Source organism: Myotis myotis, unplaced genomic scaffold (genome assembly GCF_014108235.1).
Source record: "Myotis myotis isolate mMyoMyo1 unplaced genomic scaffold, mMyoMyo1.p scaffold_m19_p_1, whole genome shotgun sequence".
NCBI classification, from domain to species: Eukaryota; Metazoa; Chordata; class Mammalia; order Chiroptera; family Vespertilionidae; genus Myotis; species Myotis myotis.
In genome coordinates, this window is record NW_023416313.1 from 55,570,534 (window position 1) to 55,579,706 (window position 9,173).

The 9,173-nt window shown below is 43.7% G+C and overlaps 1 non-coding gene across 1 annotated transcript; it reads right to left on the reverse strand.

The window, feature by feature from the left end:
* Positions 1-2,402: 2,402 nt before the first annotated feature.
* LOC118661804 lies at positions 2,403-2,518 on the reverse strand. Its single transcript, XR_004969482.1, has one exon. It is a non-coding gene; the product is annotated as a small nucleolar RNA SNORA65 (small nucleolar RNA).
* Positions 2,519-9,173: the final 6,655 nt, after the last annotated feature.

Here is a 9,173-nt window from a genome sequence, read left to right on the forward strand (position 1 = left end):
GGCCAAGGGCAAAGCTTCTTTTCTGCTGCTGTTTTCACTAGAAAACCTAGTAGTAATAGTGTGGGCATTTGCTTTAGTCTGTGGCAGCAGTACCAGACATGTCAGTGTCTGGCACCTGTATTTATTAGTGTCAAGAAACTGTGGACGTGACTGGCATGGATCATGGATAACTCTTTGTGATAAGAGGGCCAACAGTCGACTCCCTCTTATGGGCAGAATTTAGGTGTGCCCTCAAAATTCATTTGTTGAAATCTAATCCCCAATATGACAGTATTTGAAGGTGGGACTTTGGTGAGGTGATTAGGTCGTTAGGGTGAATCCCTCGTAAATGGAAATAGTGCCCTTACTAATAGAGCAGCCGTGGGCAAACTACGGCCCATGGGCCGGATCCGGCTTGTTTGAAATGAATAAAACTAAAAAAAAAAAAAGACCGTGCCCTTTTATGTAATGATGTTTACTTTGAATTTATATTAGTTCACACAAACACTCCATTCATGCTTTTGTTCCGGCCCTCCGGTCCAGTTTAAGAACCCATTGTGGCCCTCGAGTCAAAAAGTTTGCCCACCCCTGCTCTAGAGGAAGCATGCCAAACTCAAAGGCTAACAAGGGCCAAATAAACAAGGTTTAAGTTTATGTGGGCTGCAACAAAACCCAAAAGCTTCAAGTTTCATAGAAGTGTAGGTTTATTTCAATAGAGACATACTGAATACAAAGGGCTGAAATAAATGAGTAGTTATTAACATAAAATAATAGAACATTTTAATAAAAAATATTTTTTCTTGAATATTAACTTACCAGACACTGAATAACTGCACAAATTAATAAGCGTAGCACAAATAAACCTATTTTTCTTGTTCTCTGAAAGTGAAATATTTCCTGTTGTGCACACCAAACAAGTCAGTACAAGACTAATGACGTGGCAATCGGCTGCTAAAATATTCAATAGAAATGGTGCGCCTGTGTGTAAGGTGTGTAAGGGAAGTGAATGCAACATGATTATAGTAATCAGTCATTAGCGGACATTATAGTTCATTATTAATAATACTATCTAATAAAAGAGTAATATGCAAATTGACCATCACTCCAACACACAAAGATGGCTGCCCCCATGTGGACACAAGGTGGCTGCCACAAGATGGCCAGCAGGGAAGGGCAGTTGGGGGGGACCAGGCCTGCAGGAGAGGGCAGTTGGGGGGTGTGGCGAGCCGGCACGGCCATGGCTTACTCAGTCCCAGGGTGCCTTATGTGCCACACCAGCTCAGCCAGGTTCAGTGACCCTGAGTGGGGGCGGTGAAGGATGAAGAAAAGACAGACAAGAGAGTGAGCTGGTTCTGGGTGGAACGCTGCTCCCAGATGGAGAGACAGTGCCATGGACTACAAGCCATGTCTTTATTTTATAGACAGATTCCACAAGGCAAAGTAAGGGTGTGGTCAAGATGTTTACAGCATTCTCGTGGGTTTCAATCCTACTCAATTACATTCACCTGAACTCTATCAAGCCCACATCACTCAGGCACATGGGGCCACGTGTTCGGGCCATAGGTTCAAGCTTACAACTACAGCTGATGGCTATAATTGTGCTGTGAGGGCTCTGCCCTCCAAGCTGGGACTTGCACGTGGCCATGAGAGGACTGTGCCCTCTTATTAGTCCAAGGCTTGAACCTGTCCAAACACTGTAGCTGCTCTTCACAGGGTGGAGCCAGGCCTGCAGGGGAGGGCATTTGGGGGGAAACAGGTCTACAGGGGAGGGCGGTTGGGGGCGACCAGGCCAGCAGGGGAGGGCAGTGAGGGGCAATTGGGCTGGCAAGAGAGGGAAGTTAGGGGTGACCAGGCTGGCAGGGGAGGGCAGTTATGGGCAACCGGGCCAGCAGGGGAGGACAGTTAGGTGTGACCAGGCTGGCAGGGGAGGGCAGTTAGGGGTAATTGGGCCAGCAGGGGAGCAGTTAGGCATAGATCAGGCTGGCAGGGGAGTGGTTAGGGGCAATCAGGCAGGCAGGCGAGTAGTTGGGAGCCAGAAGATTGGAGAGAGTGCAGGCTGGGCTGAGGGACCCCCCCCCCCCCCATGCACAAATTTCATGCACCGGGCCTCTAGTTATGCATAACAGGATATTGTAAAAATTAAGTTACGAAATTTTTATTAAAACGTTTCTTACATACAATTTATATTGGCTGGGCCACAAAAATATTCATTGTGGGCCATCACGACTTTGACATGCTTGCTCTAGAGAGCTCTCTTGATCTTCCCATCATGTGAAAACGTAGCAGAACGACTACTGTCTAGGATAAAGGAATCGAGCTCCCAAGAGACTTGGAATCTGCCGGTACCTCAATTTCCGACATCTTAGTTTTCGCAATTATAAGAAATAAATGGTTTTTTTTTTTGTTTGTTTGTTTGTTTTTCTGATTGTTCCCATACTTTCAGCACAGAGTCACCCACATGAAGAATGACCCTGTTTCCTAAGCTGGGGTTTGCTTTCAGCTCACCACGAAATAAATGTTTGTTACTTAAGTCAGCTAGTCTACTGTGTTTTTGTTATGGCAGCCCAAACAGACTAAGAAGCTTCCCAATCTTTGGATCTGGGCAAAGGTAGTCTGCAGACTGGTGTCTGTACACCAGGCAGCTTCTTTCTGATTTCCGTTTATTTCTTTCTTTTTTTTTTTTTTAAATATATTTTATTGATTTTTTACAGAGAGGAAGGGAGAGAGACAGAGAGTTAGAAACATCGATGAGAGAGAAACATCGATCAGCTGCCTCCTGCACATCTCCCACTGGGGATGTGCCCGCAACCCAGGTACATGCCCTTGACCGGAATCGAACCTGGGACCCCTCAGTCCGCAGGCCGATGCTCCATCCACTGAGCCAAACCGGTTTCGGCTAATTTCTGTTTCTTGATCATGGTAGAAGTTGCAGACTCGCTGATGGGCTAGTTTATGGTGGTATTCTGGAAGTTATCTCTGCAAGTTCAGCCTACTCATCTAGTCCTTTTAACTTTTTTGTAAGCATATAATCCCCATGTATTAAATTCTTCTTAAAAGAGCTAGAGTGTTTAGTGTTGTCTGCAATTGAACCTGTTTCATAGAATTATGCTGCATCATATTTTCCTGGGATATGGTGTCCTTTTTCTGTCTGTAGGTTCAAGTCTTATTCCTGGAAGGTTTCCTTTAATTAAATTGTTATATATTATTTTTGTGCTTTTTCTTGAACATAACCTTTTTTCTCCAATCAGTTTCAACCATTTTGTTTTTTGAAATTTAATTTTGCTTTTAAAAAATATGTTTTCATTGATTTCAGAGAGGAAGGGAGAGAGAGAGAGAGAGAGAGAGAGAGAGAGAGAGAGAGAGAGAGATCAATGATGAGAGAGAATCATTGATTGGCTTCCTCCTGCACACCCCCTGACTAGGAATTGAACCATGACCTCCTAATTCTTAGGGTGATACTCAACCACTGAGCCATGATGGCCAGGCTGTCAATATCTTAAACATTTTTTTCACTGTAACCGGTTTCGCTCAGTGGATAGAGCATCGGCCTGCAGACTGAGAGGTCCCAGGTTCAATTCCGGTCAAGGGCATGCACCTTGGTTGCGGGCACATCCCCAGTGGGGAGTGTGCAGGAGGCAGCTGATCGATGTTTCTCTCTCATCGATGTTTCTGACTATCCCTCTCCCTTTCTCTCTGTAAAAAATCAATAAAATATATTTGAAAAACAATTTTTTTTCTTCTTTTTCTTATACTATTTTTTACATAGATCCCGTGGTGATGACTTTTTTCTTTTTCTTTATTACTTATTTTATTTTGGAAATAAATAAATATTTATTTATTTGCTGGAGTTTTGAGTGGAGGATAGGCCAGGACAGTATTCCTGACTTGCCAAGAAGAGTTGTGCATGTGACTTCTTCCAGACTTTATTGCTCCCCAGTAAGTAAAAACTGGTATCTGTCAGTCAGTTTACAACAGTCTCTCTTCCATTCTCTGCTTGACATACTACTTTCAACAAATGTCTGTGTTTATGTAATTTCTCATTCTTCTCTTTTTACCTGTTTATGCTTGTTATCAAGAAATGTTTCCACCTGCCTTCACTTCCTGTTTCTATTGATCTAAACAAGGGTAGGTTAATTTTTCCTACATAAGCAAGCTTTTAACTAAGGTATTGCCAGAGATTCACAGCCACAGGCATTGTTTTCACATCTTCATTCAGCACCCTTAATATTTCTTGCTTTTAGCAACCATCCTCACATATTTCAGTTCATGGTCACAGATTTCTCCTGGTTTTGTAGAAAGTGGCATTTGCCATTCTGGTTTTTATTCTCCTATGCTGATTTTTTTTTGTAGTGTTTTGTAGAATTTTTAAAAATTAAATTTAAGGACTACAATACTCTGTGTTGTAAGAGTGATGTATTATATAGGTTTGATCATGAAGACTAGAAATAAAACTTGTTTCAAAACACATGTACTAAAATTTGTCTTATTATATATAAAGAAATTATTTTTCCTATAATAGAATTTGGGGAATAGTGAGACGCTTACATTTCTATTATATTCTTCTTCTCTTTTTTTTAGGACTTAAAGGTGTTCAGAATTGAGTTGATCAGACTCCCCATTTTATTGCACACTGTGACCATCCATCCAATCAGGCCTCTTTTTAATTTTATATTATTTCATAATTTTCCTTTTGACTCATGATTCTCTCTCCAGTTCTTTTCCCTTGCTCTATTAGTACTTACTTTTGTATATGTAATCAACTACCCTCTTATAATTTTAGTTATCTGTATAGATTTTTAAAAATATTATGGTACTATTTTGTAGGTATTAATTTACTTTAATGCTAATGGGTTACATATCTCATTTGGTTTATTCTATTTTAATCAAAGATTTATTTTTGGGGGGTAAATTCATGTCGCCCCATTCAAATTGTCTAACTTTTGACTACTGCCAGTATTCATTGTCTGCATTTACTTCATTTTATGTACACATTTCGAATCCTAGTGAGGGATACTTAGGTTGATACAAGCTTTACAAACAGCAATCTAATGTGTGTGTTTGTCTTCATTTGCAACTGGAATATAACATATTCAAAATGGTGTATGTCTTTTAGAATGGCTGTAGTGTAAACTTTGGGGCAATATGTGCATAATAAAAACAGTGGGCACTTGATAAATAGTAGTAATTATTACTGCTTTAAATTATCTGTTAAATGAGGAGAAAGGACTTTATCTCTAAGTTATAATTCTGTGCTATGAGTCTGTTGAATGAACAATGCTAACTGCAATCACATCAGCATGAGTATTTTGTATACATGTCCATACACTTTTACTTTCAGGCAGGATCATTTCCATACCAGGAGAAAACATGACCCTCCAATAAGAAATGTTGGTTAGAGGAGCAACTAAGATGGCGGCATAGGTAAACACCGGGAAATTGTCGCCTTACACAACAATTGAAAATTACCGCAAAGGACTGAGCAAACATCATCCAGAACAACAGGAAGGCTGGCTGAGTGTAAATTCTACAATTAGAAGGAAAGAAAAGCACGCTGAGAGCCAGAGGCGCTGCGGAGGTGAAGTGCAGAGGTACGGCGGCTCGCGTGAGCGCGCGCGAGGAAAGGGGGTAGCACCTGAGGACGCGGCTGTCTTTTTGAGTCACAAGCTCCTGACTGCTCTGAACTCCGGTTCCGGGAAGTCTCTGGGGACCCAGGACTCATACGGGGAGAGGCTGGTCTGTCTGGCAGCGGGCGAACTTGAGGGAGGCTTTCCCTCAGAGGTGCTTGCAGCCGTTACCGGGACACTGAGACGCGCGATTCCGGGCGGAGAATCGGCCATAGCTGCTTTCTCCGCCCTTTGACTCCCTGAGACCCCGCCCCACCCAGGCTGCGGCAGAGGCTTTTGCATGTGAATGTACCTAACTGCAGCCGAACCAGGCAGACCCTGAACTTCCAAGAGAAGGCCCAAGGCCCCGCAGCGGCTTGCATTGCTTCACAGCTGAGCCTCTTCGTGGCTCCTGCTGTGTGGCCTCAGGCAGAGGCTGAATTAGCACCTCCTTAGATCCAGGAGCCACTGTACCCAGTGGTCAGAGGGGGTCCATCCAGACTGCAACTCCTCAGCTCCATAAGGGACGCACTCAGGGAGCAGACTCAGTGAGCACCAAAGCCCCACTGAAGCAAGTCTTGCCCCAGAAGGGTGTCTTCAGCACAGAAGTTCTCCCACTTTAGACACAGCTGATTCTCACAGTCAATTGGCCTGGAGGTCAATTCCTCCCAGTGATTCTACAACAACCAAGGCACCAAGAGTGCACCAAGAGTGTCCACCCCAGGTAACTGGGGAGGCTGAGCTACTGGGCCCTACAGGACACCTGGCACACAGGGCCACTCTATCAACACAGGGAAGCTGCCAAAATGCGGAGACAAAGAAACAGGTCACAAATGGCAGAAATGGAGGAAAGCAAACGATTGGATATAGAGTTCAAGGCCACGTTTATAAGGTTTTTCAAGAATTTTATGGAAACCGCCGATAAATTTAATGAATCCCTCAATAAGTATAGGGAGACCATGGAGGACATGAAAAAGGACCAACTAGAAATTAAGCATACACTGACTGAAATAAAGAATAATTTACAGAGATCCAGCAGCAGAAAAGAGGATCCCAAGAATCAAGTCAAAGATTTGAAATACAAAGAAACAAAAAATACCCAACCGAAAAAGAAAAAAGAAAAGAGATTCCAAAAATATGAAGATAGTGTAAGGAACCTCTGGGACAACTTCAAGCGTACCAACATCAGAATTATAGGGGTACCAGAAGAAGAGAGAGGGCAAGATATTGAAAACCTTTTTGAAGAAATAATGACAGAAAACTTCCCCTACCTGGTGAAAGAAATGGACTTACAAGTCCAGGAAGCGCAGAGAACCCCAAACAAAAGGAATTCAAGGAGGACCACACCAAGACACATCATAATTAAAATGCCAAGAGCAAAAGATAAAGAGAGAATCTTAAAAGCAGCAAGAGAAAGACAGTCAGTTACCTACAAGGGAGTACCCATACGACTGTCAGCTGATTTCTCAACAGAAACCATGCAGGCCAGAAGAGACTGGCAAGAAATATTCAAAGTGATGAATAGCAAGAACCTGCAACCAAGATTACTTTATCCAGCAAAGCTATCATTCAGAATAGAAGGTCAGATAAAGAGCTTCACGGATAAGAAAAAGCTAAAGGAGTTCATCACCACCAAACCAGCATTATATGAAATGCTGAAAGGTATTCTTTAAGAAGAGGAAGAAGAAAAAGGAACTCTTACCATTTGCCACAGCATGGATGGAACTGGAGAGCGGATAAATACCACAGGATCTCACTCATTTGTGGAATATAATGGACAACATAAGCTGATGAACAAGGACTGATCCAGAGACGGAGAGGCATTGATTGGACTGTCGGGACTTGGAGGGAAGGTAGGGGAGGGTGGGGGTAAGGGGGAAAGATCAACCAAAGGACTTATATGCAAGCATATAGGCCTAATCAATGGACATGGACAATGGGGGGGGGGTGAGGGCATGAGCGGGGGTGGGGGGGGTGGGGGGTAGAGGGTAACGTGGGGACAAGGACACATATGTAATATCTTAATCAATAAAAAATATATTAAAAAAAAAAAAAGAAATGTTGGTTAGTTGTTTTCTTTCCCAAGAGAAGTTCGTGGTCTTTCATTATTTTAATATCTGATTGGTCATTCAGTTGAAATTAAAATGTCTCTATATAAAACCCTAATATGCAATAGACCGAATGGAGAAACAACTGAACAACCAGTTGCTATGACGTGCACTGACCACCAGAGGGCACACACAGGCCATGGAGGGCATCAGCAGCAGGTGGCAGAGCATGGAAATAGCAGGCATCGGCCGTGGTGGGATGGTGGAGCAGATGAGTGGGGGCACCAGACCAAGGTGGGGTGCCGGTTGCTGTCATCAGGGCGAGCCTCTGGTGGTTACTGAAAATTCTTTGCTCCCCTGTGCTGTGGTCCCACCAGGTGCTCACACCTGCTGCCGGTGCCTGCACCTGCTGTTGGCACCGGCCTCGCTTGCACCAATTGCCGGCAACAGCCCACTCACACCTGCTGCTGGTGCTGGAGCTGCCCCTTGCACCCACTGCCAGCGCCCAGCACCGGTTCTGATCACTCAGCGCCGTCAGCAGGTGTGAGCAGTGGCTGCCAGCCCCAATTGCCCCTGAGGGCTTCTCCACTCCCCCTGCTCCTGAGGGATGATCAGGGCAGCAGCTGCAGCTTGCACCTGCTGACAGTGCCAGCCCCGCTTGCACCTGATGCTGGCACCGGCCCCAATTGCTCCATGCCATCAGCAGGTGTGAGTGGGGCAGGTGCCATCAGCATGTGGGAGCGGCTGGTGGTGGGAGCGGGGCTGCTGGCAGACATGAGACCGGGGGCTACGGTGGGAGGGGCTGGGCAGGGCGTGGAGGATGAGCCGAGACCCGCCCCTGTGCTCACAGCAGCCTTGTGGCTCACAGTTCCTTTCAAGGTGCACGAATTCGTGCACTGGGGCCCTAGTAGTAGTAGTAGTAGTAGTAGTAGTAGTAGTATAAAATGCTAATACTTAAAGAGCTTTCTAAGTCCCTGTTTTATTTAGTAAATATAATAATAGATTAATGCTAATGTCCCATTACAAAAAAATACTATCACTTTTCATTTTTAGAAAAGGTATGTTATATGAAATTTATACATTTAAAATATATTGCATATAGACATATGGACTCTGTTTTCTAATTTCCAGTAAAGGGAATGAAGAAGAATAGGATTTTTTAAAGATTAAAAACACAATTTAATTTTTATTTTCTACCATCCTTTAAACCTTATCCATGGGTGGTAATTATTTATTTATTTATTTATTTATTTATTTATTTATTTATTTATTTATTGTTAGGCCCTCACCAGAGGATATTATTTCCATTGATTTTCAGGGAGAGTGGAAGTGGAGAGAGAGAGAGAGAGAGAAGAGAGAAGAGAGAAGAGAGAAGAGAGAAAGAGAGAAGAGAGAAGAGAGAAGAGAGAAGAGAGAAGAGAGAAGAGAGAAGAGAGAAGAGAGAAGAGAGAAGCGAGAAGCGAGAAGCGAGAAGCGAGAAGAGAGAAGAGAGAAGAAGAGGGGAGGGGAGGGGAGGGGAGGGGAGAGACACATGGATTGTTGT